At 42.7% G+C, this 10,000-nt stretch overlaps 1 protein-coding gene across 1 annotated transcript in view; it reads left to right on the forward strand.

The window, feature by feature from the left end:
* Positions 1 to 8,930: 8,930 nt before the first annotated feature.
* Positions 8,931 to 10,000, forward strand: part of LOC125040980 (carbohydrate sulfotransferase 5-like) — a 31,334-nt gene continuing 30,264 nt past the window's right edge. Inside the window, exon 1 of the mRNA XM_047635802.1 lies at positions 8,931 to 9,649. The gene's annotated coding sequence lies outside the window, so the exon portion shown is untranslated. The remainder of the gene's footprint in view (positions 9,650 to 10,000) is intronic.

The following is a 10,000-nucleotide window of genomic DNA, read 5'->3' on the forward strand; positions in this document are numbered from 1 at the left end:
TTATAGTAAAACATAGTGAGATAGCTATTTTGAGAGAGTCAATAGATAGATATAGATATATTTGTTTTCTATTATAGATATATGCTTCTATTTCTATTATAGCGATATATTACTATCTATATAGCGACAAGACGATATAGATATAATATAGATTTATATATAGATATATATCTATAGACGATTTATATATTGATTAGATATAACTAGATCTTATCTACTACTATAGATATATATAGATGCTGATTTCTATATCTCTCCCATCTCTCCGCTCTCATTATATCTTATCACGCTGTGTTTTGATATATAATTATCTATCGATATCTATATAGTTCTATTGAGAGAGATGATAGGTGAATAGATGAGAGATAGAGAGAGTATAGGAGATAGATATAGATACTACTATAGAGATGATAGAGATATGATCTGAGTATAGTGAGCGACCTATAGATAGATAGATGATAGAGAGATCATTCATACAGATACAGTAGAATAGTGTATTGAATTATTCATCTATAATGGAGAGAAACGCGAGAGAGAGAGATAGTAGAGATAGAGAGATTTCGATGGAGAAAGCTAAAGATGAGCGATATGAGATAGAGAGAGTCGAAAGAGAGAAATGAACCTAGCGTGAGAGAGAGAGCGATGATGATAGATAGAGAGAGATAGGAATAGAGATAGAGAGAGAAAGAGAGCGAATGAGAGAGAGAGAGATAGAGCGAGATAAGCGTGGAGCGAAGAGGAGAGGAGAAAGAAGCGGAGAAGGAAAGACGCGAGAGATAGATGGAGTAGAGTAGAGATACCGAGTAGAGGAGAGAGAGAGAGATAAAGAAAGCTGAAAGAGAGCGCAAAAGTTGAGAGAGAGCGAGGACAGATTGAGACATGAGAGCGAGTTGAGAGAGCGTCAGAGTGAGAGAGAGTGGAGGCAGAGGAGAGAGAGAGCGAAGATTCCCTGAGAGTGAGAGAGATAGAGAGAGAGAGAGAGAGGGGACAGTGGGAGACGAGAGAGAGAGAGAGAGATGACGAAGAGACCGAGAGAGACGAGAGAGAAAGCGAGTATTTGAGAGGAGATAGACGAGAGACGAGAGAGAGAGAGACTTGATGAGAGAGAGTGATGAGATGAGACGAGAGAGAAAACAGAGAGTGAGAGGGGGGGGGCGTCGAGAGAGCGAGAGAGAGAGCGAAAAGAAGAGCGGAGAGAGAGATTGATGAGAGAGAACAGAGAGAGAGGAGAGAGAGAGCTTTGAGTGGGAGGGGTGGGGGGGGAGAGAGAAGAGGCGAAACAGAGAGAAGAGAGAAAAGAGAGAGAGAGAAGAGAGGAGAGGGATAGGAGAGAGAAAAGAGATGAGGTGAGAAGAGAGAGAGAGGGAGGGGGGTTTGAGAGAGGAGAGAAGAGTGAGAGAGGGAGAGAGAAGCGAAAAGAAGAGGGGGAGAGAGAGAAAAGACGAGGAGAGGATTAAAAGAGGGAGTGAGAGAGCTTACGACTGGGAGACGGAGAGAGAGAGAGTGAGAGAGAAAAGGGGGAGGGGCGGGGGAAAGAGAGAGATTACCTGCCCACTCACCACCACAAACACGCACACACAACAACACACAGGGAAAAAATAAAGACGAAAAATACCGGAACTTACCTTTTAAAAACTCCCAATTATATAAATAACCGGCTAGTGCGCTTAGCCCCCTGTTCTCTTTTTGTCCTGTTTTTTTTACTATTTTGGCCCTTGTGTGTATAATCTGGTTCACGATATCTAACACGGCGCGCAGGAGCCTTGCTGAAGAAACGGTACTTCGGACGCTATGGGAACGTCACCGGAGTATTTGTCAGAGCGGGTATCAAGCCGCCCCAGGATTTGTGGAGGGCGCCCCCCGCCAGGACGCCGTTTTTTTCCCGTAGAAGACCAGTGAGGTTTAATAGTTTGGGCCGGAAGGGAAAGGGAAACCATCGTTTGCAGGTACCAGTACCCCCTTTGTTTTCTTTGTTATTAAATGGGGAATGAGGGTGGCAATAAAGAAGAGCGAAGAGAAGTGAGAGGAGAGAGGAGAAGACCAAAAGAGAGGCGAGGGAGATAGAAGAGAGCGGGCGGGAGAATTGGTGACGGAGAGGAGATATTTCGTGTGTTGTTTTATAAATTTTTATATATGTTGGGTTTTTAATATATATTATATATTATGAAAAATAAAGGGCATTGCTTCAAAAAGAAAAGATTGCATTTCCCGCGTCAGATTTATTTTTCCGGGTTTAAAAAAATTTGGAAAAAGGGCCCCCGGTGCCCGTGTTCCTGAGGGTTTTTGCGAGTTTCCTGCTCTTGGGTGTGGATTCATGATAAAAATACTTTTAATAAAACCATTATCATTTAGTTAGTTGAATGGTACAAGAAAATTCCCCTTTTAACTAACGTCCCGCAAAACTCGGCTTTTCTGACTGCTGGTCGGTGGAAAACAAGAGCCAGCAGAAAAAACGCAAACAAAGTTCAAAGAGAAAATTGTTTTTTGGACCTTTTTGTGACTGAGGTTCTTGTAAGGACAAATATTCTTTGGGATGTAGTTATTTTGCTTTCGGATTACAATTTTTCCGAATTTTTTATGGAAAAAAATAAAATAGAAAATTTTGGTTTTGAGTTTTGGTTTGATCGAAACTCACGGCCTGGTCTTATCTTTATTTCGGAGTGTAGGGGTTTTTGGTCGGTTTAGCGTAGCCGGCCCCTTTTGCGGAAAATTTGAGCCCGGTTTAGGCAGGGGGGCCCCGGGAGGGTTCCCCCCAGGGAAAGGGGCCGCGTCCTAGCGGGAGCGTGGGCTCGAGGTTTTTTTTGCTTCGGGGATTGTTTGGGTCAAGGTTTGCAGGCAAAAAAGGTCCAAGAGGATTTTGGGCGTGGCCCTTTGATCAGTCGACAGCGGGTTTTTTTTCCCAACTTTTTGGTCCCCCCCTGCCGTTTTGGAGGGGGGTTTCCCAAATGAAGGCTTCTGGGCTACTTCGGAGAGGAAAGAAAAAAAAGGGGGGGAGGGGGAGAGGAAGGAGAGAGAGAGGGAGAGTAGAGAAAAAAGGAAGGGGAGAGAGAAGGGGGAGAGTGTAGAGAGGTATGAGAGGAAAAAGAAAAGGGTGGGGGGGGGGGGGGTTAAATTATTTCAGCTTTATTGCATTTGCAAAAAGTGCAGAGCTGAGAAAACTATTAAACATTGAAATTACTTTAAGTTGCGAGAGTATAACAGTTTGTTAGCAAACGATTTTCCTCGGTACATACCCGCCAATGCTGGAGGAGGAGAAGAGAGAGAGAGAAGGGAGAGAGAGGGAGAGGAGAGAAAGCGAAAAGGAGGGGGGGAGAGGAGAGTGAAGAGAAGGGGAAGAGTAGGAGGAGAGAGGAGAGAGAGAGAGGGGAGAGGGAGAAGAATGAGAATGAGAAGGGGAGAGAAGTGGGGGGGGTGGGAGGAGGAGAGAGAGAGAGAGTGGAGAGAGAGAGGAGAGAGAGAATGGAAGGAGGGGGAGAGAGAGGAGGGGAAGGGGAGAAGAGAAAGGGAATGAGAATGGGAAGGAGAGAGTGAAAAAGGGGGAGAGGGAGGAGAAAAAGAAAGAGAAGAGGGGAAAAGGGGGAAGGAGAGAGAGTTTAGAGAGGAGAGTGGAAAAGGGAGAGGAGAGGGGGAGAGAAGAGGGAGAGGGAAAAGAGAATAAAAGGAAGGTGAGAGGGGGAAAAAGAATGAGAAGAAGGGAAAGGGTTTAGGGGGAAAAAGAATGGAAAAAGGGGAATGAAGGGGGAGAAAAGAAAGAAGAGAGAGGGGAGAGAGGAGAGGAGGAGAGAGGGGGGAAAAGGGGGGGTGAGAGAAAGAGCGAGAGAAAGAAGGGGAGTAGAGGGACGGGGAGGAGGAGAGAGAGAGAGAGAGAGAGAGAAAGATGAGAGAGAGGAAAGAAAAGGGGAGAGAGAGTGAGAGAGGATGGAGAGAGGAGAGAGAGGGAAAGAGAGAGAGGGAAAGAGAGAGGAAAAAACAGGGAAAAGAGAGAGGAGAAATGAGAGAAAAAGAAAAGGGGGAGAAAGGAAAAAAAAAATAAAAAAAAAAAAAATAAAAAAAAAAAGAAAAAAAAAAAAAAAAAAAAAAAAAAAAAAAAGGAGAGAGGGGGAAAAAAAAAAAAAAAAAAAAAATAAAAAGAGGAGAGAGAGAAAAAAAGAGGGGTAAAATTTTGGGGGACGGAGAGGATGAAAAGAGAGAAAAAAAAAGGGGAGAAAAGAGAGAGAGAGAAAGAGAGAAAGAGAGAGAAGTGAGAGAAGAAGAGAGGAGGGGGAGAGAGGAGAGAGAGAAAAGACGAGAGAGGAGAGTGAGCGAGAGAGAGAAAGAAAAAAGGAAAAAGGGGAGAAGGGGGGAGAGAGGAGAGAGTAAGAGATTAGTATATAAGATAGGACCCGCTTGATCATATAGATTGGGGTGTGGGGGTTTTTTGTGTGCATGTATCCAAACAGTTGTGGGATTCCACACTCACGATGCCAATTTGAAGGAGAGAGAGAGAGAGAGAGAGAGAGAGAGAGAGAGAGAGAGAGGGAGCGAAAAGAACGAGAGGAGAGAAAAGAAAGATGGGGGGGGGGGGTAGAAAGGTAAGGTTATAGGGGAAAGGGGGGGAGAGGAAGAGGGGCAAGAGGGATGAGGGGAGACGGAGAGAAAAGAGAGGAAAAAAAAGAGAATAAAGAGGAAAGAAAAGAGATGAGAGAGAGAGGAGAGAATTAAGGAGATGAGGCGAGAGAGAGCAGAGTGAGAGAGAGAGAGAAAAAGGGGAAAAGAGAGAGAAAGAGGAAAGAGGAGAGGGGGAAGAGGAGGGAGGGAGAGAGAGGAAAAAGAGGGAGGGGAGGGAGGAGAGGGAAAGGAAAAGAGGAGGAGGGGAGCGAGGAGCGAGAGGAGAGAGAGATGGGGGAGAGAGAAGAAACGAGAAAGAGAGACAGAGAAAAGACGAGAAAAGCGACAGAGAGAGAGAAGCGAGAAGCGAGAGAGAGGGGAAGAGAGAGAAAGGAAAGAGAAGGGGGAAGAGAGAGAGAGAGAATAAGAGGAGAATGAAAAAAAAATGAGAGAGAGAGGAGGAGAGAGAGAGGAGAGAGAGAGAAAGAGAGAGAAAGAAGGAAAATGAGAGGAGAGGAATAAAGGGCTGAGAAAGAGAGAGAGTGAGAGAAAAGAAGAGAGAGAGGGAGGAGAGAGAGGAGGGGGGGGGGGAGAGGGGAGAGAGAGGAAAGAGAAAGAGAATGAAGGAGTGAATGGGGGAGGAGAGAGAGGGGAGAGAGAGAGGAGAGAGGGAGAGAGAGAGAAAAGAGAGGGAGAGAGAGAAAGATGAGAGAGAAAAGAGAGAGAGAGGGGAAGGAGAGAGATTGGAGAGAGATGAGAAAGAGGGGTGAGGAGAGGAGGGAGAGAGAGAAGAGGAGAGAGATCGAAGAGTGAGAGAGAGCTGGAGCGAATAGGAGAGAGAGGAGAGAGAGAAGATGAGAGAGAAGAGAGAGAGATGAGAGAGAGAGGAGAGAGAAAAGAGAGGAAAAGAGAAAGAAAGAATGAGAGAGAAAGAAGAGAGAGGAGAGGAAAGGAAGAGAGAAGAGAAGAGAGAGAGGAGAGAGAAAGAGAAGAGAGAGAGAAAGAGAGAAGAAAAAAAAAAAGAAAAAAGAGAAAAGAAAAAAGGGGAAAAAGAGAGAAAAGGGGGGGAGAGGAGAGAAGAAAAAAAAAGAGGGGGAGGAAAAAGAGAGAGGGGGAGAGAGAGAGGAAGAGAGAAAAAAGGAGAGAAAAAAAAAACAGAGAGGGAAAAGAGGAGAAGAAGAAAGAGAGAGAGAAGAGGAGAGAGGGAGAGACAGAGAGAGAGAAAAAGAGTGAGAAAGGAAGAGGGAGTGGAGGGAGAAAAAAAGAGGGGTGAGGAGAGGAGAGGGGCGGAGAGGAGAGAGAGAGAGAGGAGAGAAAGAGAGAGAGAAAGAGGGGAAAGAGAGAAGGAGAGGAGAGAGAGTGAGAGAGAGAGAGAAAGAGAGAGAAAAGAGAGAGAAAGGAGAGGAGAGAGAAAAAGAGAGAAAAAAGAGAGGGAGAGAGAGAAAAGAGAGAGAAAAGAGAGGAGAAAAGAGAGTGGGGAGAGGGGAAGAGAGAGAAAAGAGAAAAAAAAGAGAGAGAAAAGAGAGAGAGAGACGAGAGGAGAGAGGGAAATGAGAGAGAGAAAAGAGAGAAAAAAGAGAGAAAAAAGAGAGAGGTGGGGAAAAGGAGAGAGGAAAAAGAGAGAGAGAAAAAAAAGAGAAAAAGTAGAGAGAGAGAGAAAAGAGAAAAGAGAGAAAAAAGAGAGGAAAAGAGAGAGGGGAGAAAGAAAGGAGGGGAGAGAGAGAGAGGAAAAGAAGAAAAATTTGAGTGGTGAGAGGAGAGAGGAGAGAGAGAAGGAAAGAGAGAGGAGAGAGGGGAGAGAAAAGGAGATGAGAGAGATCAGGGAGAGGAGAGAGAGAGAGAGAGAGAGAGATTAGTATAGATACAGATAGACAGCTTGAATCCATATAGATGTGTGTGTGCGTGCATGTATCCAAACAGTGTGTGCATTCCACACTCACAGATGCCAAATATTGTGGCCGGGACATGTAATGACAGTTTTGTTTTGCGAATCGTCACACACATGGTCGGCTCCGCAAATGCTCAGCCATTAATGAGTCAATTAATAAGCCTATGTGTCCTTAACTGATTTTTTTTTTTTTTTTCTAAAGCTATTTACATCGCTACTTTTATCATCATTGACGTCAGGTCTATTGCCATGTTGTCAACAAAACTAATAACAATATACAAATAGAACAGTTTTTTTCCGAAAATCAAAAAAAAAAAGGGTAGGTGGGTGATTTGGGCTAAAACTAGTATTGATTTTATTTGGCTTTGTGGAGCCATCTATTCGTAAACACAATAAATGAGCAGAAATCACAGTGGATATGACATATACGGACTGTTTATGCATACCCGTCGTAGCACAGGGGTTTTAACCCAAATCAACGAAGAATTCTTTTTTTGCGACCCCCCCCCCCCCCCCCCCCAAAATTTTGGTTTAATGCGGTCAAACTCGCTTGGAGGCCGCAAGGAGGTTTCATCGAGGTCACTTCGAGGTGTCACGGGTGGCAACGCGCCCTCTTCCGCTCTCCAGAGGTCACTGGGCATCTTGCGAGTCGAGCGAACGCATATACTCGCACCGCGGACGCAACGTACTCGCTACACGGCAGCGAATGCTATCCCGACTGCAACTCGCAAAACGAGATCGGTGGAGACGCAACCAGCGAGCCTTTGAGCGACTCATGAGATTCGTAGTTTCGTGCGAGTGAGCGATTTAAAAAGAAATCGCCCACTCGCACGAGTCTCGTGTCGATGAAAACTACTTTTATTAGATGAAGTAATCCACGCCGCCGTTGATGTGATCGTTTAAGCAATGAACTGTAATAGCTATTCGGACTCAAACGTAAATGGCAGGTTTCAGAATGTAGCTTTGAACAGCTGTTTGAAAGCGGGAGAATAACGGTAAAAACGTTCTTTTTTTTTTTTTGTTTATATATGAGGAGCTTTAGGTAAATCATTTAATATTTCGGACAATGTATGCTCAATAAGTACGAGTTTGTGCTGTGTGATTATCGCCACCGAAGGAGGCAGCGGCGGCAGAGTGAAAGAGATGAACAGATGTCACGAAAATTTTGTTTATGGTGAAGACATGAAGTAGGTTTGATTTTGTCTCGGAGAATGGAGATACTATGAACAGATGAATGTAATTCAAGAATTATAAATTTGATGAAGCTGATAACGATCATAATTATAAGCATAATGATTATGTCGACGCCGATGATGAAAAATGATAGCGTTATCATTAGTGGTGATAGCTGGTAATAACTGATAAACTGATGGCTAATGTCACCATTGCAATTTCAGTAATAATGGAGAAAAGGCTGTTAATTATATCGAGAAAGAAAGAGAATGACGTCCGCCGAAAATTGTTTCGATTCAAAAGTTCAGCTTCAGTTTTCAAAAAGATCCATTTTATTTTAGTTTCAATTTCCCGTTTACTTCCAATATTTTTTCTTTGTATATTTTTATTTTATCTTTTTATTAGACATGACATGAACATCATTTCTTATGCAAAGAGTGACAGTTGACAGATTTTAACAAAAAGATGGGCAATTTGCAACTCCAGGACTGACACATTTCAGTTCAAAATTAACGACCGCATTTATAAAATTAACATAACCTCATTTACCTGTGGGTAAATTATTCATGACCTTGCTCTGGAAATTTCCAGAACATATTAAAAAAAAAAAAGAAAACAGAGAAATTTCGTTTTCAGGTAAACTGTTCTTAAATCCTGTCATCAAAGAATGACAACAACGAAGATTAAAAAAAAAAAAAAAAAGACGATAACAACAATAATGATGATAATAGTAATATCTCCACAGAGATAATCTCCGGGTCAGAGGCATAGAATGCCAGGAAACTCGCTCATCGCATTCCTCCGCGGGCCGGGCTGCCTCGACCCGCCAGGGGAAAGGCGCACGTGCGTGTGGAGGCTGAAGTTAAATTATAGCCTTCACAGTGATGCTGCTGCTGATGATGCTACTGCTGCTGCTGCTGCTGCTGCTGCTGATGATGATGATGATGATGATGATGATGATGATGATAATAATAATAATAATGGTAATACTACTTCTACTACTAATAATATGATGATGATAATAATTATCATCATTTTTATTATTACTATTATTATTATCTCTATTGATGATGATAATAAAAATGATGGTAATAGAAATGATAATCATAATAACAATAATGATAATTTTTATCTTAATCATGATAACAAAAGCAATGATAATAATGATGATGATAATGATGATGACTATGATAATGATCATAACAATGATAATAATGATAATATCAATAGTAACACTAATGATAGCAAACCCGTGCTTATGTGATGTTTTCACACTGGCAGAAGGGAAATTTTAACAAATTTGGTCCTGGATACGATCTAGCTAATTAAAGCAGCAGAGTGTGATGATACATTCATATGGGGTCATACATATGTGTGTGTGTGTGCGCGCTCACCATATCAATTAATATTCCCTGAGTGGAGCCAGTCAATAGCAATAAAAAAAAAAAAAAAATAGAGTGTGCAAACCTCTAACATAATTTTAACCATTGAACTCTCATTCCACTTAAAACCCATAGTAATGTCCCCTCGTCTTCTTTTACGTTAGTCCATAGTTCTACGTATGGCTGACTGTGCTATAAATGTCTTCATAAATATTACAGGTTTGCGATGGAGAGCGGTCAGTTCATAGAACTTTGGCACCGACTTAATGGATCATTTTTATAAAGATTCATTTGTATGCTCCAGTGGCTCTGAGGCCGCAGACTGAATTTAATGATGGCATAAAGCTCCTCCTCAGTTCACCCTCCTCTAACCCAAAATATACTCATCATCATCAGTTTTAATCTCCCCAAACATCCCTCTAAAAGGGCAATTTATTAACACTTCATTTGACCCCAACTTTTCGTCAGGCCCTTGAGAGCCGCCAAGCCAACCATATATCTCCATCACGATCCGTCAGAAACTTTTTTCCTAATCCTGGCGACGGACCAAGAGACTCACCGATCAGCCGAGAATCCATCAAGCACATGAATAAATAAACAAGATGAGTAAACTAAACTCGTAAGTGAACGGATTCTTCCTTTATCTTACTAATAAAATGTTGGCATATGCTGATGGTATTTCTCACAAAGCTGATATTCTTCTCAGGTAACCAGGCAAATAGTAGCTGACAGCCTCACTGTGGACCTGATGATGATTCAGTCGGGGTGCTCTCGGCAGGGCTTGAAACCAAATCCTACCAAGTCCAAGGAAGTGCTTCCTTAGAGTCGGTCTAGAGCGCAGTTGCCTCAGCTTCTAATTCTCCTGATTAATGGAGTCTTAATCACTTCAGTGAATAATCTACGCGCTTAGGTGTAACCCTGATTCAAAGCTTACTTTTGAATTACAGATTTATGAGGATAATAACTTTAT

Source organism: Penaeus chinensis, chromosome 29 (genome assembly GCF_019202785.1).
Source record: "Penaeus chinensis breed Huanghai No. 1 chromosome 29, ASM1920278v2, whole genome shotgun sequence".
Classification (NCBI taxonomy): domain Eukaryota; kingdom Metazoa; phylum Arthropoda; class Malacostraca; order Decapoda; family Penaeidae; genus Penaeus; species Penaeus chinensis.